At 48.2% G+C, this 26,633-nt stretch overlaps 1 protein-coding gene across 2 annotated transcripts in view; it reads right to left on the bottom strand.

Annotated features, from left to right (window-relative positions):
- The window catches only part of AGPAT3 (1-acylglycerol-3-phosphate O-acyltransferase 3), a 121,259-nt gene that overhangs the window by 72,619 nt on the left and 22,007 nt on the right, over positions 1–26,633 (bottom strand). For both annotated transcript variants that reach the window (XM_030806361.1, XM_030806362.1), the window contains exon 2: positions 11,616–11,678. The gene's annotated coding sequence lies outside the window, so the exon portion shown is untranslated. The remainder of the gene's footprint in view (positions 1–11,615; positions 11,679–26,633) is intronic.

The raw sequence follows: 26,633 nt of genomic DNA, 5'->3' as shown, positions 1-26,633 counted from the left end.
ACGGGGCAGGGGGGCAGGCGCAGTGGCTCACGCCTGTAATGCCAGCACTTTGGGAAGTTGAGGAGGGCAGATTGCTTGAGCTCAGGAGTTTGAGACCAGCCTGGCCAACATGGTGAAATCCCGTCTCTACTAAAAATACAAAAATTAGCTGGGCATGGTGGCGCGCACCTGTAATCCCAGCTACTCGGGAGGCTGAGGCAGGAGAATCACTTGAACTTGGAGGTTGCAGTGAGCCAAGATTGCATCACTGCACTCCAGCCTGGGTGACAGAGGAAGACTCCATCTCAAAAAAATAAAAGAGGAAATAATCATCAAAATAAAATACATTTTTTAAAAACTCACAGAAATAATTGCATATCTCTATGCAAATATTTTAAAATCTAGATAAAATGGATAATTTTCTAGGAGAAAAATTAATTATAAAGTGTGGCCATGGAAAAGATAGTTTAAACAGAACCATTTTTATAGAATTTTATAGAATTAAGAAAGACCTGTTTTTACAGAATTAAAATATCTGTACTGGGCACAGTGGCTCAGACCTGTGATACCAGTGCTTTGGGAGGTCGAGCTGTGAGGATCACTTGAGACCAGGAGTTCGAAACCAGCCTGGGCAACATGGAAAGACCCCCATCCCTACAACAAATTTAAAAATTAGCTGGGCGTGGTGGGGCACACCAGCCAATTGGGAGGCTGAGGCGGGAGGATTGCTTGAGCCCAAGAGTTCGAGGCTGCAGTGAGCCAAGATCACACCACTGCACTCCAGCCTGGGCAAGAGATTGAGACTTCATCTCAAAACAAACAAACAAACAAACAAAAAACCTCTACATGCAATCTCATATTTAAAAAAAATTTTAAATAAAAATAATTAAAATATCTATTAAACAGTTTTTTTAAATTTACCTCTAACAAAAAGTACCAAAGGCAGCTGATTTCACAAGTGAAGTCTACAAATCCTATAAGAATAGACTATTTTAACATTAATTAAACCTTCCCAGAACATAAAGAAGGAAGACATCCCAATCCCTTTAATGAAGCAACACTGACATAAAATTCACAAGGAGAAAGAGTGCAGAGGGAAGGGAAGAAGGAAATTTGTCTAAATCACCGTCTCAAATTGTGGTGTGAGGATCCCAGGGGGCCCCAGGCCTCACAGGCAGGGGGGTTCCAACAGCCTTCTTCCTGAGTGCATAGCCTTGTGCAGCATAATTTTCTTTATGAGCCTCAACCACGACACAGCACAACAGACTTGCCTGCAGAGGCAGAGAGACGTCAGCCGTGGCCTCTGAGGTCAGACATCAAACACACTGATAAAAATAGAAAACGGGGCCACTGTCCTTACTAATTTTGGAAACTATGGGTTTTCCTTACAAAAGCTGGTTTATCCCAGGACACAGGAAAAAAAATATTTTTTTTGTATGCATTGGACTTTGAAATGAATTATTAAATATTTTTAAATATTCTCACTGTTAATTTCTTACCTAGTGTATATCAACACCATATTAGAGGTCTCTCGACCTCGGTACTCCTGGCATTTTGGATGGGATAACTCTGCTATGGGGCCGGCTGTGCCCTGCAGGATTCAGCAGCCTCCCTGGTCTCTGTGCCTTTGATGCAGGAGTGACTGTCTCCCAGCAGCTGCCAACTAAAAACATCTCCTGCCATTGCCAAATGTTCGCCAGGGGACAAAGGGAGTCACCCCAGTTAAGGACCACAGTAGCTGCAACCCAAAGGAAAATCTCTTTGGGGTCCTCAATAATTTTTTTTTGAGACAGGGTCTCACTCTGTCACCCAGGCTGGGGTGCAGTGGGGTGATCTCAACTCACTGCAACCTCCACCCCTGGGGCTCAGGTGATCCTCCCATCTCAGCCTTCCAAGTAGCTGGTACTAGAGATGTGTGCCACCATGCCCGGCTAATTTTTGTATTTTTTATAGAGACGGGGTTTCACCACGTTGCCCAGGCTGGTCTCAAACTTCTATGCTGAAATGACCCACCCACCTCGGCCTCCCAAAGTGCTGGGATTACAGGCATGAGCCACCACACCAGGCCCTCAGTAATTTTTTAAGGGTGTAAACTGCCCATAGGTTTGAGAACCACTGCTCTTCATATGACTATGAATGCAAAAATTTCTTTAAAATTTAGCAAACAGGGCTAACAGCACATTAAAAAGTCAACACATACATGATGACCACGTGGATCTGTTTCATGAATGCAAGGATGGTTTCCTATGAGGAAACTGACTAACAAAGTTCATCTGATTCCTTAACAAGAAGGCTTGACAGGCAACACAACAAAATTCAACCCTGCTTCCCAATAAAAACACTCAGTAAAGCAGGAGCCAGTACTAAATATTACACGTCCTCAATGTCTGCCTCCCTGAGGAGAACACACTTACTGAACTTCCAGTGAGGTGCTCATTCACAGGCCACAGTCAGCATTTCACTTGCTGGGCAAACAACGGAGGCACCGCAGCAAACATCAAGGACAAGGCAGAGCGCCCTGTAGTTAAAGGCCAGCCTTGGGCATGCACAGCGATGGAATACCCACAGTAAATATACATTTGCAAACTGACTCCAGTCAGGACTTTACCAAAACATCATGACCACATATGGTTTATCCCAGGACACAGGAATGGTTTACTATAGAAAACCAATTAACAGGACTATTGACAATAAGTGATAAAGGGAGAAAAGCAACAGGATGATTTGCATTTAGATGCAGGAAAAGCAGATGCTGAAGTCCACGGCGACGCACCACTGATTAAGAAAGAAGTAGGCATGAGGCCCCGTTCCTCAGGGCACTTCCTGCAGCTGCTGGCATAGGACGAGTAAAGGAGAGAAATAAAGGTTGGAAAGGACAAAGCAAGCTTTCATCATTTGGACATGACACGATTGTCTGCACGAAAAACCCACAAGTCCCCGGCCACGGCCAGAGCACCCCTGGTGCCCACGGGGGCTGCCTGCCATCCTCGCCAGATCTGCGCCATGGCCAGCGCCTTCCTCAGGATAAATTCATCCTCACTTGGGAGGGATGAGGAAGGGAGACAAGGCCACAATAAAAGGAGACGTGGCTCACATGTGCCTCACCTTTTGTTCGCGTGCAAGGCTAGCCCCATGGCCCCAGCATCGCCCTCTGCCACTCTGGCAGGCTGGACTGAAGGCACACAGTGGTCTCATCCAGCTCGGGCCCGCGTGTTGCCATGGACACACCTCCTGATTCCAATTCACATGGAAGTGTCGAGAAGAACCCTTAGGGCAATGCTCAAGCTGAGCCTGTGAGGACGACTAAGATACCTCTCGGCTCCCAGTGCCACCACGCCCATGAGTCCGTGGAGTTCCACCAGGACCCCCTGACCTAAAGCCAAACCAGCAGAGCAAGACGCGCTGGGGCCCGGCCTGGCAGCTCCAGGGGCAGCCTTTGCTTTGAATGACATTCACCAAGAGGTAAGGGGGTGCCAGGCAAGCAGTGTCTGAGAGAAGACACACACACAGACACGCAGCAGCCTCGTGACCAGGCATGGTCAGACAAAAGCCACCGCCCCCGTCTCTGCTGCCCTGCACTTCAGAGGACTGCAGGGGAGCTGCTGGCTAATGAACGCAGGTGACCCGGTCAATAAAACACGCAGAAATGTGCATGCATAGAGCCCTTTACCTGTGTTCCAACGGGAGGAACCCCGTGCGGGATGTTCCAGAGCACAGCGGCTCCAGAGTGGAAAAGGTGCCTGCAGCCCAGGCCACGAAGCACCTAGGGCCTCCTTGCCACCTTTATGAACTTATGAACAGCACCAGACAGAGAGAAAAAAAGAGCAGGCAGGAGGCAAAGTCCGCCTTCCAGCGAGGTGGCATCTGGGCCAGGTGGGGTCACCCAGAGACCAGGGAGCTGTGAGGGCCAGTGTTGCAATCTTCCCAGACAGGCCTCACTGCGTTGGCCTGGACAGGCTGCTTCTCACCCTGCCCAGCCCCTCAATATAAGAGTGCAGTTCTAGGACACTTGCCAAATCACACAAACACAGTTCAAGTCTTTAAAGCACACTGGGGTTCTAGTAGACTGATAATCAGGTAACTGTGCTCCGAAACCATCACACAGACAGTTCTTACGATGCATATGTGTGTGTCCATAGGTATCTCTTTAGAACATGCATAAAAAAGGAAGTGTGTCTTTAAATGAAGTAGATCTATGTGTAGTAAAAGTTTCCCAAGACAAGTTAAAATCAGGTTTTGCAGAGAGATGTCATGACACATAGGTGCATTTTTGGAAACTCTGTGGGTGTATGTATGTTCTTATGTGTATTTTTTATAAACTCTAGAAGGATAAACCACAAACCACTTACAGTGGTTCCCTCCAGGAAAAAGAGTGGGATTTGGGATGGAGTAAAGAATGCAATTTTAATTATTTATTAGATTTGGCTCTGTGTTTAATTTTCATAAGCATGTATTACTTTTATAATGAAAATGTAAATATCAAATGGAAAATTAACTTGTGCGCATTAACCTCCAACCCTCCATCTCTGCGGTGGTTGGAACGGTACAGCCTTGTCCTGAACACTGACGAGATTTGTTTCTTAAAAAAAAGCTTCCCTTGCAGAATACCTGACTTCACGAGACACAGCTTGGCAGATCAAAGTCTGAGCCCTTTGCTCTCCCCTCATATATATCACACTTTAGAGCACAAAGATAATTCCTCCTCCAATGCGCAGCAAAGGTGTAAGAACTGCACAGTGACCTGGAACACCCACCTCCTCCAGTCCCCCGTGGGCATATAGCACGCTTGCTTCCAGAGGGAAGGCCGGCCCTCCTCGGCCCTCCACTCCACCTGTCCTTCACCTCACTGTATTAGGACCCTAGACTGCTGCTGGCAATACACGCGACCATAGCCACTGGGAGACACCTGTGGCTCCACTCCCCTCCTTCAGGGCATCCGTCACCAATCCCTGCAGACCTGCACCCTCTCACGGGCGCAGGACCAGCCTGCCACAAACCTTTGGCTGCCATCAGGGCTGAACACGCATTCCCCAGAAAGAGACTGGGAGCACAGAGGGAGGCCATCTCCATCCCTCTCTGTCCTCTGTGTTCCTGAGACAGGTGTGAGTCACACCCTTCAGGCTCCCCTTACTTGAGAACTCACGAGCAGGGGGATCCCAGCCACAGGTCATGCTGTGGGTTTTAACCTGGAAAGAACAAGACACCACACACCTGCCTCACTTCCCCAGGATGCGTCCTAGGTCTCCTAAACTCCCAGTCCAGGGTGTCCTGGGGCACCCTGGTACAGACCTGGGGGCTCACTCCTCACCCCTACCCTCTCCCTGATGAGGCCTGGGCCCCCCTCCCCACCGGGCTAGTGTTCAGATAGACCCTGCAGGACGGTGGACTAATGCTCAGGGTGGGGGCCCGGTGCTCCATCACGGCTTACCCCTGCAGCAGAGAACAAAGTCCCACCCAGTGGCTCCTCAGAGATCCACAGCCAGCCTGCAGGCCTGGGAACCAGGCTCTCCCGCAACGAGGGCAGAACGAGGAGAGACGAGACCTGAGACAAATATGATGGAACAGCACCATCCAGATACCTTTCGTTATCCAAGAAAGACTCAAGAACACTTTAAAATCCTCTTCAAATGTGTATGAAAAGGCTGGGTACAGTGGCTCACACCTGTAATCCCAGCGCTTTGGGAGGCCAAGGCGGGCAGATCACGAGGTCAGGAGATCGAGACCATCCTGGCTAACACGGTGAAACCCCGTCTCTACTAAAAATACAAAAAAATTAGCCGGGCATGGTGGCGGGCACCTGTAGTCCCAGCTACTCGGGAGGCTGAGGCAGGAGAATGATGTGAACCTGGGAGACGGAGCTTGCAGTGAGCCGAGATCGCGCCACTGCACTCCAGCCTGGGCGACAGAGCGAGACTCCGCCTCAAAAAAAAAAAAAAAAAAGTGTATGAAAAATGAGTGGCCCACCGCCGGCCGATCCACTGCCTGCCGTGAAGGGGCCGTGGACCGAGGGGCCTGTAGCTTCCGAGGAAGCCACCCCACGTGATGTCAGAGGATCGGCCCAATGGGGCCCTTGGAGCACCCAGACCCGGGAGGAGCCTTTCTTGAAGTTGGAAGAGTGAAGTCCCTTATCAGACAATGTTTGTTGTACAAAGAAAAAAAAGAGTAAGTAAAAATTAAAAGCAACGAGTGAAGTCCTATTCAGGTGAGGCCCGGCTGCTCTCCGGGTTTTTCCCAGCGGCCTCTCTCTCCAGGGCAGGGCTGGCTGTGACAGGGCACGTGAGCATCCAGGAGCAAAAGACGCAGGCCAACCTCGGAGCACAGCAGCGGCATCCGGGGGCCATGTGAGCTGAGCCTGAGCCTGTATCCTCATCCACAAAATGCAAACAACAGGGTTCGCTCCACGGGGATGGAAGGAAATGAAATGACGAGGGACTTTTGCAGCCTGGAGCTGGCAGGCCACCACGCTGACGCAGCACGGGCTTTGATCCTCACCCTCGTCAGCGAGTGTCCTCTGCAATTAGCCTTTTCTTAAAGAACCCAAAGGTTTTAGAAGCTGCTGGCGTTTCACAGTCCTCTGAACCTGGACAGAGCCCTGAACCTGGACACAGCCCTGAACCCGGATGTGGAGGCCATAGGTCCCTTCTCGTCCTTCTAGTGCTGCCCCCACGGCTCCACTCCCCCTACCCGATGCCCTCACCTTCTGTCTATGCAAGAGCTGGGCTCCTATGCCCACTTCATGGATGTGTCACCAAGGCCCAGGAAAGCAAATGCCTTGTTGTGAATCATGCAGGAAGTCATACACACCAGGCTCCACAAGTTCCCAGCCAATGTGCTCCCTCTGATCGGGACACCTCCTCTCTGATCAAGAAGGGCCGGGGCTCAACGCACACAGGTCAGGATGGCAGGTGGCCGTGTGTGAACTTGGCTGGTTCTGCTCACGACAGGCATTCCTTCCCCACAGTCCTCAGGGCTGGGGAGTGACCAGCCCCAACAAAGCTGCCAGCTCTGGATATCACCAAATTCACCCCAAGCCCTGGTATTTTGTGCTTTAGGCCACAAGTGAAGCTTGCCAAGTGCCTCATACACGCCTTGGAAATCTCACTCCAGCTTTGGAACACAAACACATTTTTCCCACATAATTTAGGCTCTGAAGCGTTCAGGTTTTCCAGCACACGGAACGCGAAAGCGAAACCGTCCCTGGGGTGCCTGAGCCAGCACCCTCCTCCCAAGACCATCATCCCTTTGCTCTGCTATTACGGGAACATGATTCCACGCGGGTGGGGACTGCTCGGTCCCCCGGGGTCTCCAGCACACGGAGCCGTGCGACGGACAGGGCGTGCAAACACCCGAGCAGGGGAATCGACAAACGTGTGGCTTTAACATGGTATTGGTCTGCTGGGTTTGGGGGTTTGGTTGTTGTTGCTTTTTGAGTCTGCTGTTTTGTAGAAGCCCGTATTTTTCACAGAGGGAATCAGATGAAACCAAAAATGCAAGCTTTTATGAAGCTTATATGGCACGGTTTTTTTTTTGTTGTTTTTTTTTGAGATGGAGTCTCGCTCTGTCACCCAGGCTGGAGTGCAGTGGCGCGATCTTGGCTCACTGCAAGCTCCGCCTCCCAGGTTCACGCCATTCTCCTGCCTCAGCCTCCCGAGTAGCTGGGATTACAGGCACCTGCCACCACGCCCAGCTAATTTTTTGTATTTTTAGTAGAGACGGGGTTTCACCGTGTTGGCCAGGATGGTCTCGATCTCCTGACCTCATGATCCGCCTGCCTCGGCCTCCCAAAGTGCTGGGATTACAGGCGTGAGCCACCGCACCCGGTATGGCACGGTTTTATGGGAAACTTTTTGTTAAAGTGTAATAGATACAGAGAAGTACATAAATCTTCAGCATACGGCTGGATGAAATTCCAGAGGATCCACTCTGACCAGCAGCACCCAGATCAAGAAACGAATCCCAACTACTTTGGGAGGCCGAGGCCAAGGCCGGTGGATCACTTGAGCCCAGGAGTTCAAGACCAGCCTGGGCAACATGGCAAAACCTGGTCTCTACAAAAAATAAAAAGTTAGCCGGGTGTGGTGGCCCATGCCCGTGGTCCCAGCTACCGGGAGGCTGAGGCAGGAGGATCCCTTCAGTCCGGGAGAGCTCAAGGCTGAAGTGACCTGAGATCGCGCCACTGAGCTCCAGCCTGGGAGACAGAGAGAGACCCCGTCTCAAAAAAAAAAAGAAAAGAAAATAAACAGATCCTTGCCAGCCCCTGAAGCCCCCTGGGCCTCCTTTGCCTCCTGCCAGGGCAGCTGCCCCTCCTGTTCCCCCTGCCAGGTCTACCTGTCTCTGCCTTGCACATGTGCTGACCCACTGCGCTTCTTCCACCCAGCATGTGTGTGTCGGCTCGCCCAGGCAGAGCAGGGCTGTCTCCACGCACCTCATTCCATGCTGCTCCCCTGAGCAAGTACACGGCAGTGTATTCACCCAGTCCACCTCCGCAGGGCACACGAGCCTGATGAACACGGCTCCGGCGACACTCTCAGGCCTGGCTGTGGGTTCACTTCTCAGAGCAGAGCTGCTGGGTCACAAGCTATGGGTTTGCTCCGCTTTACAAGATATTGCCAAAGTTTTCCAAAATTAAGAGGTGAAGTCACAGCTACCATGAGGAACAAGCGTCCCATCCCGCCCCATCGCGCCCCATCCCACCCCCTCATGAGCTCTGGCCTTATCTGTCTTGTTGGTTTTAGCCAATCCGCTGACTGTGTAGTGATACAACATTTCTGGTTTTAAATGTTCGTTTCTCTGATAACCAATTGCGTTGCATGCCTTTTCAGATGTTTATTAGATATTTGGGCACCTTTCAAGAGGTACTGGTGCAAGTCATGGGCAAATATTTTGCTATAGATCTCGATATTAACACTCACCAGCTTGGGCGGGGGGCTGCAGTGCTGCACCGTCTGCTTAGTTTTGCAATCTCTCCTCCCTCCCAAAAGTGATACGTGGCATGCCATCACTGACAGTCACCCGGTTTTGTGAATATTGAGCTACTCACCCTGGAAGCTTGGTTGTAAATCTGATTTGGGTCATTCTGCAGCTATTACTAGCCCCAAAAGACACAATGTTTCCAACCTGCCCTTCTTCCTGTTCTTTTTCGCAGACCTCAGTTGTTACAGAACCGTGATGTCCCTGTCCCCAGAAAGGGAACAAAGGAGATCAAACCAATTTCCATCTTCATCTTCTCAAAATGTCCTCTTTCTGGGAGGGGTCTGCTGATGCCTGGCGCGCCTGAGCCGGTTTCTCCCCTAGAAGCAAAACCTCGTCCACAGCACAAGCCCACGTGCGCCACACCCTGCACCTGACAGATCGGAAGCCCTCTGGCCCCCAGCCCTTGCTGATGGCCTTCCCACAGCCCTGTGGCCACTGCAGAAGCCCCATGCCCTCCTCTCAGCCCTGAGGACAGTCCAACAATAGCCAAAGGACAGGCAGAAGAGCGGGAATGCAGTGAGAGCTGAACTGGGGGGTGCAGGACAGTGAAAGTTTCTTTTGCACAGAATAGCAATTTGCAACAATTTAACAGTTTAAACCACAGGCAAAGTATTAAATCAACAATGAGCAAACCCAGCAAATAAACTTTTGTGAATCCAGAATGTTAGAGGAGAGCTCAGAGTGCCAGTCAGCTGGGAGCTGCCATTGTGTCTTTATAGCATCGTTAGTATCTTCATAGTTATCTGCTATCAAATAAGCAATCTTAATAAAACAATCCTAAAGAGACACTAGGCCGGGCGCAGTGGCTCACGCCTGTAATCCCTGCACTTTGGGAGGCCAAGGCGGGTGGATCACGAGGTCAAGCAATAGAGACCATCCTGGCCAACATGGTGAAACCCCGTCTCTACAGCCAGCCGTGGTGGCGGGCACCTGTAGTCCCAGCTACTCAGGGGGCTGAGGCAGGAGAATCATTTGAACCTGGGAAGCGGAGGTTGCAGTGAGCCGAGATCGTTCCACTGCACTCCAGCCTGGGCGACAGAGCCAGACTGTCTCAAAATAAATAAATAAATAAATAATTTTTTTTAAAAAAAGAGACACTAAATACAGTCATTTTAATTTGAAAACTAAGGAAGCATTCAGCACCCGGCTCAGATGGTCAGCAATGCCGTCTGAGGTCAGCCATGACTGCGTCTCTGAAAGCCCGAGCTTGGTGTTGGTCACTTCAATCTTGCTCATGTTTGTTTTTATCGAATGGTAGCTTTCAACACACCCTGGGTTGTGATCGGGACACAGGAGGCTAAATCACCTGCCTACCAAGAACTGGGCCTGTGAGTTACACCTGGAAGCCTTGGAACATCAGGGATGGGATTTGATCTCTGCCGACAGCATTTGGAGGAGACACTTCCCGGGTCGAAAGCAGCCACAGTGGGAGAAGGACACAGGGTCCAGGGCCACCCGGAAGGGACCTGCAGCCTCATCAGCCACAGCAGCAGGCCTGGGAACGGGGGTGGAACACACGGAAGCAGTGGGCAGGGGCCCTCTGAGGATGGGCTGCAGGAGCACAGGAGGAGCTGCCCCATCCCTGGGCCCACCCAGTGACTCAATGGCCAGGCAATTCCATGCTCTCGGCCAAACCCAGGGCTTCCTGAGGACAGCGTCCCCCAGGAGCAGGGCACCCACCCCCAGGAGCAGGGCACCGTCCCCCAGGAGCAAGGCACCATCCCCCAGGAGCAGGGCACCGTCCCCCAGGAGCAGGGCACCCCCCCCAGGAGCAGGGCACCAACGCCCAGGAGCAGGGCACCGTCCCCCAGGAGCAGGGCACCCACCCCCAGGAGCAGGGCACCACCCCCAGGAGCAGGGCACCGTCCCCCAGGAGCAGGGCACCGTCCCCCAGGAGCAGGGCACCGTCCCCCAGGAGCAGGGCACCGTCCCCAGGAGCAGGGCACCGTCCCCCAGGAGCAGGGCACCGACCCCCAGGAGCAGGGCACCGACCCCCAGGAGCAGGGCACCGCCCCAGGACAGGGCACCGACCCCCAGGAGCAGGGCACCATCCCCCAGGAGCAGGGCACCACCCCCAGGAGCAGGGCACCAACCCCCAGGAGCAGGGCACGCCCCCCAGGAGCAGGGCACCGTCCCCAGGAGCAGGGCACCGTCCCCAGGAGCAGGGCACCCTCCAGCAACAGCCAGCTGGGCTCCCCACGGGGATTGTGCAACTGTCCCCCCACCACACATCTGTCCCATCCCAGACAGACGGCTCCCAGTCAGTCTCCAGGAGAGGGATGGACTTCCTGGGCTGCTAACAGAGCCGGGGCAGCCCTGTGAGGTGACTCCCATGTCCACTGGGCCCTGGTAGGCGCCTCAGCCCAGCATCATTTGTAGCTCAGCCCCTCTGAGCTCAGCTCATCCCTCGCAGGAAGAGAACAAAGTTACCTGAACTTTATCATCTGGGTTTTGGACAAACGAGAAAGGACCATAATAAATATTCTGTTGGTCATAAACAAAGGTTAAAATATATACCTTTAAGAAAAATTAATCAACAAGGTATCAAGGCCCAACGCTGACCCCAATACTGAGCGCGCGCGCACACACACACACACACACACACACACACACACACACACACACACGGCGCCCTGCGTCAGGCGGCCTCACTGCCCACTTACCAAGGCACAAGGTCAGCAGAGCCAGTGGGAACAGCTGTCCTCAGGGCTTCCGGCTGGACAAGCCTGAAAGTGAAAGGCACACGTGTCAACATGCTTGCGCAGGACTGGAGAGATGCCATGTGACCAAATATATGCATCCACTTCAAAACCCGAAAGGCTGCATGTCAGGGAGACTGACAAGCACGCATTAACATCCTTTCCCGATCAACCAAACACTCCGTAACTTAAACATCAGGGTCAAGGCCATCCAGGGCGTTGCTGGCGCACTGCTTCCCACTGCCTGCCCAGGAGGCCCAACAGATGGCTCATAAATGAACAATCCCGGAGCCGCCAGAGGTCACGCCCCAGGAAGGACACGGGAAAGCCACCCGGCCACCTGCAGGCTCTTGGAAAGGCGGGGCCACTGCGGGCCCCTCTGGATGCCACGGCTCCTGCGACAGCTACACCAGCCTTACATGCTCTCCCACTGCTTCCCAAATCCCTGCCAGCCGCAGCCCTAGGCTCCTCCAAAATCCAGCCCAGCCCCCACCAGCAGACCATTAGCCTGCCTGCCTGCAACCAGGAAAAAGCCCGTGTTTGCTCATTTGTGTTACACTGTGGTGACGTCCACATAACATAAAATCCACCATTTTTAGGTATGTGGTTCAGGGGCTTTATGTCCATTCCCACTGCTGTGCAATCATCACCCCTGTCCATCTCCAGAACTTTCTCACCTTCCCAAGCAGAAACACTGTCTCCACTAAACACCGACTCCCCATCCCCGCTAGGCCCTGGCACCCACCATCACTCTTTCTATCTCTATGAGTTAACCACTCTAGGGACCTCATTTAAGTGGAATCACACACTGTTTGTCCTTATGTGACTGGCTTATTTCACTCAGTATAATGTCCTCAAGGCTCACCCACTTGGTGGCAGGTGTCAGAATGTCATTCACATTTCAGGCTGGATAATATGCCACTACAGACACTACGGACTGAATGCTTGTGTCCCCCAGCCACAAATTCATATGTTTTTTTGAGACAGGATCTCGCTCTGTCACCCAGGCTGGAGTCGCCGTGGCCCAATCACCACTCGCTGCAGCCTCAGTCTTCTGGGCTCAAGTGATTCTCCCACCTCAGCCTCCCAAGTAGCTGGGACTACAGGTGCATGCCACCATGCCCGGATAATTTTTTAAAATTTTTTTAGTGATAGCATTTCACTATGTTGCCTAGGCTGGTCTGAGCTCAAGTGATCCGCCTGCCTTGCTCTCCCAAAGTGCTGGAACTACAGGTATGAGTCACCATGCCTGGTCCAAATTCATACGTTGAAATCCGCCCTGCTAATGTGTTATTTGGAGACAGGGCCATTGGCAGGGGATTAGGCCAAGAGGGAGGAGCCTCAAAAATGGGATTGGTGTCATTATGCCAAAAGACACAAGCCAACTGCTTCCTATCTCTCCGCCATATGAGGGCAGAACCAGGAAGAAGCCCTCACCAGGCACCAAACCTACAGGCACCTTGACCTCGGACTTCCAGCCTCCAGAACTGTGAGTGAACAGCCAGTCAGTGTTAATTTTTTTTATAGCAGCCCAAACTGACAAAGACAGTGTATATACATTACATATTTTCTTCTATTAATCTTACAGTTCTAACTTTCACATTTAGGTCTATGATCCATTTTGGTTAATTTTTAAACATAGCATAAAGTAGGGTGAAGGGCCATTGTTTTTGTAGATAGGTGTCCAATATTGTCTTTCGATATTTAAAAGGCATTCCTCCACTGTCTTCAAATTGTATAGTTTCTGATCAGAAACTGGCTCTCATTTTTGTCTTTGTTCATCTGTATGTGATAGCATTTGCCTCTGTCTACTTTTAGGATTCTCAGCAATTGGACGATGGTGTGTATTGGGGTGAATTCCTTCATGTTTCTTCGGTTTGAGATTCGTTGAGCTTCTTCGGAATGAGTTTTCATCAGATCTGGAAAAATTATAGCCATTATTGTCTTCAGGTATTTTCTACCACATGCACCTCTTTTCTGGAAATCAGTTTCATATGTTACTCTCTATATGGTCCCACTGATGCTCTGTTCATTTTTTTGTCTTTCTTTCTTTGTGTTTCATTTTACAAAGTGCTGTGTCTTCAAGTATACTGATCTTTTCTTCTGCAATGTCTAATCTACCATTAATCCCATTCAGCATATTTTTCATTTCTAGAAGATTTATTTGGATCTTTTTTCTTTTTGAAACAGTCTCATGCTGTCACCCAGGCTGGAGTGCAATGGTATGATCATGGCTCATGATCATAGCGGGCCAAGGCAGCCGCTGTGCACACGCACACGAGGTGATGCCTGGGAAGCCTCCTGGGGGACCAGTGATCCTCAGCGGTGGGGAGCAGATGGGAGGGGTGCTCTGCACAGCGCAGGAAGGCAAGAGCCAGAACCACGGCACTGCTGCTGCTCACTGCAGCCAGCCCAAGCAGCAGGGCTCCCTCCTCCCTGTCTGCCGGCCCTTCCCAACGCGCTCGGTAAGGGCAAGGGCGTCCCGGGGGTTCGGTCACGAATCGCTCAGACTTCTAAGAGACCTTTAGAGGCTCTGGATGCACGTCCCCGGCCGGATCTTCACAAACATCTCTCCCCTTCCTGTGGTCATCCTTTCACTTTCTTGATGGTGTCCTTTATAGCACAAAAGTTTTTAATTTTGATCTTAGAAGCACCCTGAGAAAAAAGGGAGATTACCTTCAAAGGAGAGATGGCCTGACAAGGATTTCTTCACACAAAAAGATGCTGAGGCCAAGCAGAGGCTGACATCAAAGTGCTGAAAAAACGGCACTGCCGACCAAGAGTTCTGCAAACAGCAAGCATATCCCCCAAGGGGCAGGGAAAACTAGTGCTTCCGGACAAACACAAAAGGGGTGGGTTCGCCACCAGCACACTCTTACTAGAGGAATTTCTCAAGTACGTGCACTTCAAGGAGAAAAAGAGATCCCAGATGGGAAGTCTGAGATGCAAAACATAAAGGAAAGAAAGCGGCAAGTGTGTGCAAATCTAACACAAAATGTAATCAGGCCAGACACAGTGGCTCACGCCTGTAATCCAAGCACTTTGGGAGGCCAAGGCACGAGGATCACTTGAGTTCAGGAATCTGAGACCAGCACGGACAACATGGTGAAACCCTGTATCTACAACAACAACAACAACAAAAAGTAATAATCCAGCAATGTCTTGTGATATTCAAAAGTAAAAAAGAATTTAAATACACAGGCCAGGTGTGGTGGCTCACGCCTGTAATCCCAGCACTTTGGGAGGCCAAGGTGGGCTGATCACCTGAGGTCAGGAGTTCAAGATCAGCCTGGCCAACATGGAGAAACTCCGCCTCTACTAAAAATACAAAAATTAGCTGGGCATGATGGTGGGTGCCTGTAATCCCAGCTACTCAGGAGGCTGAGGCAGGAGAATTGCTTGAACCTAGGAGGCGGAGGCCGCAGTGAGCCAAGATCGCACCACTGCACTCCAGCCTGGGCGACAGAGCAAGACTCCGTCTTGGGGGAAAAAAAGAATTTAAATACACAGCCTATTAGTTGTAAGGGGCATTAACGAAGGTAAGGATGCTCGCAGGTCCTTGGATATTCCCGAGTGTAAAAGGTACAGATTAATTGTAGATTTGTTTAATAAGAATGTTGTGCTTGTGGGGAAACCAGTAAAAGAACAGAGTCTATAACATCTAAACTGATGGAGGGCAGAAAATGAAAGGATCAATAGTTGACTCAAAAAAGAGCAAGAAAGGAGAAGGAAAGGAAAACATCAGCACAGGCCAAGAAATCAACAAAATGTAAGACAGTATATTTAAACGCAAATATCTGTAGCTACATTTAAAGTAAACCAAATAAATGATCCAGTTAAATTTTTTTAGTTGTCAGACTTAAAAAAAGGACTGTCAAACTTCAATTTTAAAAAGATCCTCCAATCATACACTGTCTACAAGAGATATAGTTCAGACTTAAAGATACAGAAAAATTAAAAAAATAAAAGAGACACGCAAAGCAAACAGTAAACAAAAGGCAGCTGGTGCCGCTATATTAATTCCAGACAAAGTCTGAAAGGCAGAAAGCATTAAAAAGGTAAGATCATTTCACAGTAATAGTCACTTCATTCATAAGGAAGATATAAAATTTTAAGTCTGTATCGTCTAATAACATAGCTCTCAAGTATATAAAGCAAAACTTGATACAACTGCAAGAAAAAATAGACAAATTCACAATGCAAAAACAGCTGTAGACAAGACATAAACAAATGGGTGTGACTGTGATCCAATAAAACTTTATAAAAGCAGGTAGCTAGCCAGACTTAGCCTATGGGCTGTAGTTTGCTGACCCTTGGTATAGAAGATTTGAATAACATGATGAATAAACTTGATTCAATGAATCTACACACAGTGCTGCCCCTACCACTGCAGAATAGAATCTGTTCAAAGACACACAGAACATTTTAAAATCTGACCATGTGCTGGGCCATAAGGCAAGTCCTAACAAGTTTCAGAAGACAGAGATCAAGCAGAGCAGATTCCTTCACCCCAAAGACGCTTAAACAAGCGGAAAAAAGTAACAAAAAGTTATCTGCAAAAATCCTGGTATGTTCAGAAGTTAAAAACAGTTATCATGGCCAGGGATGGTGGCTCACGCCTGTAATCCCAACACTTTGGGAAGCCAAGGCAGGTGGATCACTTGAGCTCAGGAGTTCAAGACCAGCCTGGCAAGCATGTTGAAACCCCATCCCTACTAAAAATACCAAAATTAGGCTGGGCGCAATGGCTTATGCCTGTAATCGCGGCACTCTGGGAGGCTAAGATGGGTGGATCACCTGAGGTCAGGAGTTCGGGACCAGCCTGGCCAATATGGTGAAACCCTGTCTCTACTAAAAATACAAAAAATTAGCCAGGCGTGGTAGCAGGCGCCTGTAATCCCAGCTACTTGGGAGGCTGAGGCAGAAGAACCACTCAAACCAGGGAGGTGGAGGTTGCAGTGAGCCGAGATTGTGCCATTACACTCCAGCCTAGGCAACAGAGCGAGACTCTGTCTCAAAAAACAAAAAAACAAAAAATTAGCCAGGTGTGGTGGCGGGTGCCTGTAATCCCAGCTACTTGGGAGACTGAGGCAGGAGAATCACTTGAATCCGTGAGGCGGAGGTTGCAGCGAGCCAATATCGCACCACTGCACTCCAGCCTGGGCGACAGAGCAAGACTCTGTCTCAAAAAAAAAAAAAAAAAAGTTATCAACTGTCAAAAAATTCAAAAGAGGAATTCAAAAATATGTTGAATGAAACAGTAAAAAAAAAAAAAAAATCATGTCACTACATATAGGCTGCATGATGCAGCCTAAACAGTTCCTAAGGGGAATGGCAACCTTAAGTGTAGACTGCATTAGAACATTTTAAAATGCTGATAACAGGCTGGGCACAGTAGCTCACACCTGTAATCCTAGCACTTCAAGAGGCCAAGGCGGGTGGATTGCCTGAGCTCAGGAGTTAGAGACCAGCCTGAGCAACATGGTGAAACACTGTCTCTAATAAAAAAATACAAAAAAAATTAGCTGAGCATGGTGGCATGCACCTGTAGTCCCAGCTACATCAGAGGCTGAGGCAGAATCGCTTGAACCCAAGAGGCGGAGGTTGCAGTGAGCCGAGATCGTGCCACTGCACTCCAGACTGGGGGACAGAGCAAGACTCTGTCTCAAAAAACAAAAATAAATAAATAATAAAATAAAATGCTGAAAACAAATGACACAAGACATATCTCAAAAAATTAGGAAAACAAATTTAGAAGAAGGAACAAAACAATCTAAAACTCAGAAATTAATAAAATAGAAAACATACAAAAAGCCACAAAGTTGGTTCTCTGAAAGGATCAATAAAATCAAAAGAGTTTTATCAGGAGAGTTGATGAGAAAAAGAGAGGAGGCGCGAATCAGGTCAGGAAAGAAAGGGGAACAGAGTCCAGCGCTCCAGGTCTTTTAAAATCAGAGGCTACTGACGCCTCTTTATAGGGATGAACTTCAAAATGTAAACTTAAATGGACAAATTCCTAAGAATGATAACGGACAAAAATATCCTCAAGAATAAATCGGGGTGCAGAGGAAGAGAGGTTGATTAGTGGGTACAGTTAAACACTTGATAAAAGAAGTAAGACCTAGAAATAAGACCGGTGTTTATAGATCAGTACGGTGACTACAGTTTACAATAATCTGTTGTATATTTCAAAATAGATAGCAGAGAAGAATTTGAATGTTTTTAGCTTAAAGACAAGACAAATACTTATGGTGACAGATATGCCAATTTATACCAACTTGACCTTTACAAATTATGTGAATATATTAAATTATCACACTTATCCCCTCAAAATGGGTGAGTCATATAGTGGGTGAACTATATCTCCACAAAGCTGTTACCAAAAAAAACCCAGAAAACCCAAAGAATACCATAATTGTTACAAAACTGAAACAAAAGTCAAACATCCATCACCAAAAAAATGATCACGCTAAGTTCTGAACGGTTTCACCAGTGAGATCCTACACTCTTGGTGTAGGGATTCCAATCTTCCATAAACTCTTTTAGAGAAGTTAAAAAAAAAAAAAAAAAGAAGAAAGAAATACCTGGCCCCTGCCCAGTGCATTTTGAAGCTAATATAATCTTTTTGCCAAAACCTGACAAAAACAGGATGCAAAGGATAATTACAGAGCAGTCTCACTCATGAGCATGAACGCCAGAAGCCGGAAGCAAGCTTGTTCACTGCGCCTGGCTTCGCTGCACTTCCAGATACTGAGTTTTTGCCACGTGAAGGTTCGTGGCAGCCCTGAATCCAGCAAGTCTGTCGGCCGCGTTTTTCCAACATCAGGTGCTCACTTCTGGCGTCTGTGTCACATTTTGGTAATTTTTGCAATCGTTCAAACTTTTTCATGATTATTATACCTGTCACAGTGATCTGTGGTCAGTGATCTTTGATGTTCCTACCGTAATTGTTTTCAGTGCTGTGAACCGGGCCCCTATCAGAGAAGGAACTGAGTGGATAAAGGTCGTGCATGCTCTGAACTGCTCGGCCGAGCGGCTCTTCCCATCTCTCTCCCTCTGCTCCAGCCTCCCTATTCCCTGTTACACAGCAGTGTTGAAATGAGGCCACTTAATAACCCTCTGATGGCCTGTAAGTGTTCAAGTAAAAGGATGAGTCGTACAGCTCTCACTTTACATCAAAAGCTAGAAGTGACTAAGCCTGCTGAGGAAGGTGTGTTGAAAGCCGAGACAGGCCGAAAGCTGGGCCTCTTGTGCCAAACAGTTAGCCAAGTGATGAATGCAAAGAAAAAGTTCTCGAAATTAAAAGTGCTACTCAAGTAAACACACAAATGATAAGAAAATGAAACAGTCTTATCGCTGATACGGAGAAAGTTTGAGTGGTCCGGACAGAAGATCAAACCAGCCTCAATATTCCCTTAAACCAAAGCCTAGTGCCTAGCAAGGCCCTTACTCTCTTCAATTCTATGAAGGTTGAGAGAGGTGAGGAAGCTGCAGAGAAAAAGTGGGAAGCTAGCAGAGGTTGGCTCAGGAGATTTAAGAAAAGAAGCCACATCTTCATCACATAAAAGTGCAGGTGAAGCAACAGGTCCCCACGGAGAAGCTGCAGCAAGTCATCTGAAGATGGAGCTAAGATCACTGATGAAGGTGGCTACATTCAACAATAGATTTTCTTTTTCTGAGACAGGGTCTCGCTTGGTTGCCCAGGCTGGAGTGCAGTGGCATGATCTCAGCTCACTGCAACCTCTGCCTCCTGGGCTCAAGCAATCCTCCCAAGTCAGCTTCCCAAGAGGCTGAGATGACAGGCACAAGTCACCATGCCTGGCTAATTTTGGCGGGAGTTGTAGAGACAGGATTTTGTCATATTGCCCAGCTTGGTCTTGACTTGAACTTCTGAACTCAAGGAATACGCTCGCCTCAAGCCCCTCAAAGTGCTGAGATTACAGGTGTGAGCCACCAGGACCACCCAACAGATTACTGATGTAGACAAAACAGCCTGATACTGGAAAAAGATGCCATCTAGGACTTTCACAACTAGAGAGAAGACAGTCTGGCTTCAAAGCTTCAAGGGACAGGCTGACTTTCCTGTTAGGGGCTAATGCAGCTGGTGACTTTAAGCTGAAGCCAATGCTCATATACTATTCCGAAAATCCCAGAGCCCTTAAGAGTGATGCTAAATCTACTTTTGCCTGTGCTCTAGAGATGGAATAACAAAGCCTGGATGACAGCACACCTGCTTACAGCATGGTTTACTGAATATTTTAAGCTCACTGTTGAGACCTACAGCTCAGGAAAAAAAGATTCCTTTCAAAAAATTGCTGTTCATGGCCGGGCGCTGTGGCTCACACCTGTAATCCCAGCACTTTGGGAGGCTGAGGCGGGCGGATCACGAGGTCAGGAGATCAAGACCATCCTGGCTAACACAGTGAAACCCCGTCTCTACTAAAAATACAAAAAAATTAGCCGGGCGTAGTGGTGTGCACCTGTAGTCCCAGCTACTCGGGAGGCTGAGGCAGGAGAATGGAGTAAACCTGGGAGGCGGAGCTTGAAGTGAGCTGAGATTGCACCACTGCACTCCAGCCTGGGTGACAGAGCCAGACACCGTCTCAAAAAAAAAAAAAAAAAAAAAATTACTGTTCATTGCCAATGCACGTGGTCACCCAAAAGCTCTGAGGGAGATGCACGAGGAGATGAACGCTGCTTTCATGCCTGGTAACATGACATCCACTCTGCAGCCCATGGATCAAGGAGTAATTTCTTTTTTCTTTTCTTTTTTTTTTTTTTGAGACAGAGTTTCACTCTTGTTGCCCAGGCTGGAGTGCAGTAGCATGATCTCAGCTCACTGCAACCTCCGCCTCCCAGATTCAAGCAATTCTCCTGTCTCAGCCTCCTGAGCAGCTGGGCTTACAGGCGTGCACCACCACGCCTGGGTAATTTTTGTATTTTTAATAGAGACAGGATTTCATCATGTTGGCCGTGCTGGTCTCAAATCCTGACCTCAGGTGATCCACCCACCTCGGCCTCACAAAATGCTGGGATTAGAGGTGTGAACCCCACGCCCGGCCGTGGAGTAATTTATACTGCCAAGTCTTATTATTTAAGAAATACATTGTATAGGAATATAGCTGCCATGGATAATGATTCCTCTGATGGATCTGGGCAAAGTAAATTGAAAACCTTTTGGAAAGGATTCACCATTCTAGATGCCATTAAGAAGATGCATGATTCATGGGAGGGGGTCAAAATATCAACATTAATAGTTTAGAGGAAGCTGATTCCAAACTACATGGATGACTCTGAGGAGTTCAAGACTTCAGCGGAAGAAGTCACTGCAGAAGTGGTGGAAATAGCAAGAGAACTAGAATTATTAGTGGAGTCTGAAGATGTGACTGAATTATTGCCACCTCATGATCAAACTTGAACAGGTGAGGAGTTGCTCCCTTTTTTTTTTTTTTTAGATGGAGTCTCACTCTGTTCCCCAGGCTGGAGTGCAGTGGCACTATCTCGGCTCACTGCAAACTCCACCTCCTGGGTTCACACCATTCTCCTTCCTCAGCCTCCCGAGTAGCTGGGACTAACAGGCGCCCGCCACCATGCCCAGCTAATTTTTTGTATTTTTGGTAGAGACGGAGTTTCACCGTGTTAGCCAGGATGGTCTCGATCTCCTGACCTCGTGATCTGCCCGCCTCAGCCTCCCGAAGTGCTGGGATTACAGGCGTGAGCCACCGCACCCAGCTTGGAGTTGCTTCTTATGGATGAGCAAAGCAAATGGTTTCTTAAGGTAGAATCTACTCCTAGTGAAGATGCTGTGAACACTGTGGAAATAACAACAGATTCAGAATGTTACATAAACTTGGTTGATAAAACAGCTGCAGGGTTTGAGAGGAGTGACTCCAATTTGGAAAGAAGTTCTACTGTGGGTAAAATGCTGTCAAACGGCATCACATGCAACAGAGAAAACTTGTGAAAAAGAGAGTCCGTCCATGTGGCAAGCTTCATTGCTGTCCGTACTGGTCTGTTCTCACGCTGCTATTAACAAATACCTGGCTGGCCAGACATTATGGCTCACACCTGTAATCCCAGTATTTTGGGAGGCTGAGGCAGGCAGATCACCTGAGGTTAGGAGTTCGAGATTGGCCTGTCCAACATGGCAAAACCCCATCTCTACTAAAAATACAAAAATTATCCAGGCGTGGTGGCGGGTGCCTGCAGTCCCAGCTACTCAGGAGGCTGAGGCAGGAGAATCACTTGAACCTGGGAGGTAGAGGTTGCAGTGAGCTGAGATTGTGCCACTGCACTCCAGCCTGGGCAACAGAGTGAGACTCTGTCTCAATAAATAAATAAATAAATGAAAGAAAGAAAGAAAGAAAGAAAGAAAGAAAGAAAGAAAGAAAGAAAGAAAGAAAGTAAGTCCGACCGACCTGGCTGGGCACGATGAGGAAAAAAAAATACCTGGCTGGGCACAGTGGCTCACACCTGCAATCCCAGCACTTTGGGAGGCTGAGGCGGGTGGATGGCTTGAGCCTGGGTGTTCAAGTTCAGCCTGGGCAGGGTGGTGAAAGCCCATCTCTACAAAAAGTGCAAAAATTAGCCAGGCGTGGTGGCTCACACCTGTGGTCCCAGCTACTTGGGAGGCTGAGGTGGGAGGATCGCTTGAGCCCACGAGGTCAAGGCTACAGTGAACAGAGATCACACCCCTGCACTCCAGCCTGGGCAACAGAGCAAGACCCTGTCTTAAAAAAAAATTGAGACTGGGTAATTTGTAAAGAAAAGAGGTTGAATTGGCTCACAATTCTCCACGCTGTTTCAGAAGCATGGCGGCATCTGCTCAGTTTCTGGGAACACCTCAGGAATCTACCATCATGATGGAAGACAAAGTGGGAAGCAGACGCATCTCACACAGCCAGAGCAGCAGGAAGACAGAGGGGGAGGGGCCATACACTTTTAAACAACCAGATCTCATGACAGCTCTACCACAGTAATGGCACTAGGGGGATGGTGTTAAACTATGAGAATCCACCTCCAGGATCCAATCACCTCCTACCAGGCCCCATTGCCAACACTGGGGATTACAATTCAACTGAGATTCAGACAGGGACACAGATCCAAAATGTCATATTTTAGGAAATTGCAATGGCCACCCCATTTCAGCAACCACCCCCGAGTGCTCAGCAGCCATCCACATCAAAGCAGACCCGTCTACCAGCAAAAAGACGAAGACACACTGAAGGCTCAGATGATCATTAGCATTTTTTAGCAATCAAGTATTTTTTAATTAAGGCATGCACACTGTTTTTTTAGACACAATGCTATTGCCCACTTAACAGGCTACAGTATAGCAGAAACGTAACTTCTGATGAGATCAGGCACGTTCAGGGTGGCATGGCCGTAGACAGCATAAACATAACTTCTATATGCACTGGGAAACCAAAAAATGTGTGTGCCTCACTTTATTGTGATATTTATTTTATTGCCGAAGTCCGGAACGGAACCCACAATACCAACAAGGTGTGCCTGTATTAGTTAACTAATCTAGTAATTTATGAAAAAGATCATGGCTAAGTTGGGTTTATTACAGGAATGCAGGGACATTTTAACATGACATTAACAAATCAAAAGGGGAAAGCCACAAGATCACTGTAACTGGCAACATCCAATCATGACTGTGATTAAAAACACAAATCAGAACCTCCTGGCAAACGCGAAATGGAGGGGAATTTTCTCAACTTGAGAAAGAATATTAAAAAAAAAACAAACCCACAACAACCACTTAGCAGCGTAACAAGGAAGGCTTCCCTTTGGTCAGGACCCTCTGTTGCCAACGTGCCTTCATCACCTCAGTCCCATGCTCGTTGGAGATGCCAGCACAGGACGACAAGAAAAGTCAATAGGAATCTAAGGACTGAAAAGGAAAAAATATCTGTCATTATTCACAGATGACATGACTATGCACTTCAAAATCTAAAAGTTAAAGAAATAAATGTTTAAAAATCTGAAATAACGTACAGATAAGGTTTTTAAAATCAATAAGAAACTTTGTTTTTTTTTGAGACAAGTTCTCACTCTATTGCTCAGGCTGGAGTGCAATGACACAATCTAAGCTCACTGCAACCTCCGCCTTCCAGGCTCAAGCCACCCTCCCACCTCAGCCTCCTGAGTAGCTGGTATTACAGGCGCATGCCACCATGCCTGGCTAATTTTTATATTTTTAGTAGAGATGGGGTTTCACCATGTTGGCCAAGCTGGTTTCGAACTCCTGACCTCGTGATCTGCCCACCTTGGCCTCCCAAAGTGCTGGGATTACAGGTGTGAGGCACCGCGCCCGGCCCATGTTTTGTTTAATGTGTTCCTGTACTTCATATTTTGGATGGTACTGTAACTGGTATTTAAATAATTCATTTTCTACCTGTTTGTTGCTGATATATAAGAACACTGATTGATCTTACCATTTATCTAGCTACCCTGCTAAGGTTTCTTTCTTTCTTCAACTTTTATTTTAAGTTCCGGGGTACATGTGCAGGATGTGCAGGTTTGTTCCATAGGTAAACGTGTGCCATGGTGGTTTGCTGCACAGATCATCCCATCACCTAGGTATTAAGCCCAGCATACATTAGCTTTCATATATACATATATCCCACACAAAAACAGTTCCAGGTGGAGTAAAGCCTTACAAATGTTAAAAAGTAAAACCAACCTGGGTGCAGTGATGCAAGCCTGTCACTCCAACATTTTGGAAGGCTGAGACAGGAGGATTGCTTGAGCCCAGGAATTCGAGACCAGCCTGGGCAATATATTGAGACCCCATCTCTACAAAAAAAATTAAAAATTAGCTGGGTGTGGTGGTGTGAACCTGTAGTGCCAGCTACCTGGAGGCTGAGGTGGAAGGATCGTTTGAGCCTGGGAGGTTGAGGCTGCAGGGAGCTGTGACTGTGCCACTGCACTCCAGTACGGGTGAAAGAGTGAGACTCTGTCTCAAGAATAAACAAAAAACTAAAACATGATGTTTTCTCCAACTTTTTAAATGAAAAGTTTGTACAGAGAAGTTGAAATAATAGTACAACAAGAACGTGTATATGGGCCGGGAGCGGTGGCTCACACGCCTGTCATCCCAGCACTTTGGGAGGTTGAGGCAGGAGTTCACTTGAGCTCAGGAGTTTGAGACCAGCCTGGCCAACATGGTGAAACCCAGTCTCTACTAAAAATACAAAAGTCAGTGGGTGTGATGGCAGGTGCCTATAGTCCCAGCTACTTGGGAGGCTGAGGCAGGAGAATCACTTGAATCTGAGAGGTGGAGGTTGCGGTGAGCTAAGATCACGCCGCTACACTCCAGCCTGGGTGACAGAGCGAAACTCTGTCTCTAAATAAATAAATAAATAAATAAACAAACAAACTCTGTATACAACTACCTATATTAGAATTAACATTTGAGGAGAGTGCAGTTGTGTGTGTGTGTGTGTGCGCACACGCTTTTATTCCTCAACCACCTGAGCATTACTTCTAGACATCATAGCACTTTATACCCAAATATTCAGTGTGTCTCTGCTAAGAGTAAGGCCTTCTTCTTCATCATCACAATAAAATTAGCACACTAAGAAAATTAACCCTTAGTCCCTAATATCATCTATTAGTCAACCTACATTTGCATTTCCCCAGCTGTCCCAGAAACACTGAGATAGTTGCTATTTCAACCTGGACTCTAATCCAGGTTCCTAGGCTGCATTTGGTTGTTTCTTTGGGGTCTTTTCATCCAGAACAGAGGCTGGCAACTGCTTCTGGGCAGGAAGATGGTGAATATTTCAGGCTTGGGGCCACTGCAGCTCAACAGTGGCCACAGGCACCAAGAAGGCAATGGAGTGACAGCCAGTACTACTTCACCTGCAAAAACAAAGAAGGAGCTGGGCCTGGACCTGGTTAGCAGGGTTGCTTTGGAGTACCCACGTTTAGCCAGTTCCTGTACTCTGAAATCTCCAGAAAACCACCGTTGGTGGGAATGTGAGTTAGTACAACCACTACTGAGAGCAGTTTAGAGGTTCCTCAGAAAACTAAAAATAAAGCCACCATGTGACCCAGCTATCTAACTCTTAGGTATATACCCAAAAGAAAGGAAATCAGTATATCAGAGATACCTGCACTTCCATGTTTGTTTAGCGCTGTTCATAAGGACCAAGATTTGGAGGCAACCCACGTGTCCATCAAGAGACGGATGGATAAAGAAAATGTGGTTCTTGTACACAATGGAGTATTATTCAGCCATAAAAAGAAGGAGATTCTATCATCTGCAGCAACATGGATGGAACTGGAGCTCATGATATTAAGTGAAATAAGCCAGGCACAGAAAGACAAGCGTAACATGTTCCCACTTATTTGTGGGATGTAAAAATCAAAACAACTGAACTCATGAAGACAGAGAAGGCTGGGAAGGATATGAGGGTAGAGGGAGGTTAATGGGTACAAAAATTAGTTAGAAAGAATGAATAAGGCCTAGTATTTGGCCAGGTGTGATGGCTCACGCTTGTAATCCCAGTACTTTTGGAGGCTGAGGCTTGAGTTTAGGAGTTCAAGACTAGCCTGGCCAACAGGCTGAAACCATCTCTACTAAAAATACAAAAAATAGGCCAGGCGCGATAGCATACGGCTGTAATCTCAGCTATTCGGGAGACTGAGGCATGAGAATCACTTGGACCTGGGAGGCAGAGGTTGCAGTGAGCCGAGATCGCACCACTGCACTCCAGCCTGGGCAACAGAGCAAGACTCCATCTTTAAACAAAATTTTTTTAATAAAAAAAGATCTAGTATAAAGACCTAATATTTGATAGCACAGCAGGGGGACTGCCAGGAGGAGCAGAGGTGATATTGGCACCTCCCTACCCTAACCATCAGCTCCAAGTCCTGCGAGTTTCCATGGCAGGCACCCCCATGCTCAGCCACCAGTCTCTGGCCACAGGTGCTGCGTCCACCCAGCTGTGCCCTTTGCAGGCTTCGGTT

Source organism: Nomascus leucogenys, chromosome 25, assembly GCF_006542625.1.
Source record: "Nomascus leucogenys isolate Asia chromosome 25, Asia_NLE_v1, whole genome shotgun sequence".
Lineage (NCBI taxonomy): Eukaryota > Metazoa > Chordata > Mammalia > Primates > Hylobatidae > Nomascus > Nomascus leucogenys.
Note: the sequence above shows the minus strand (reverse complement) of the source record. Positions and strands in the feature narration are given on the sequence as shown.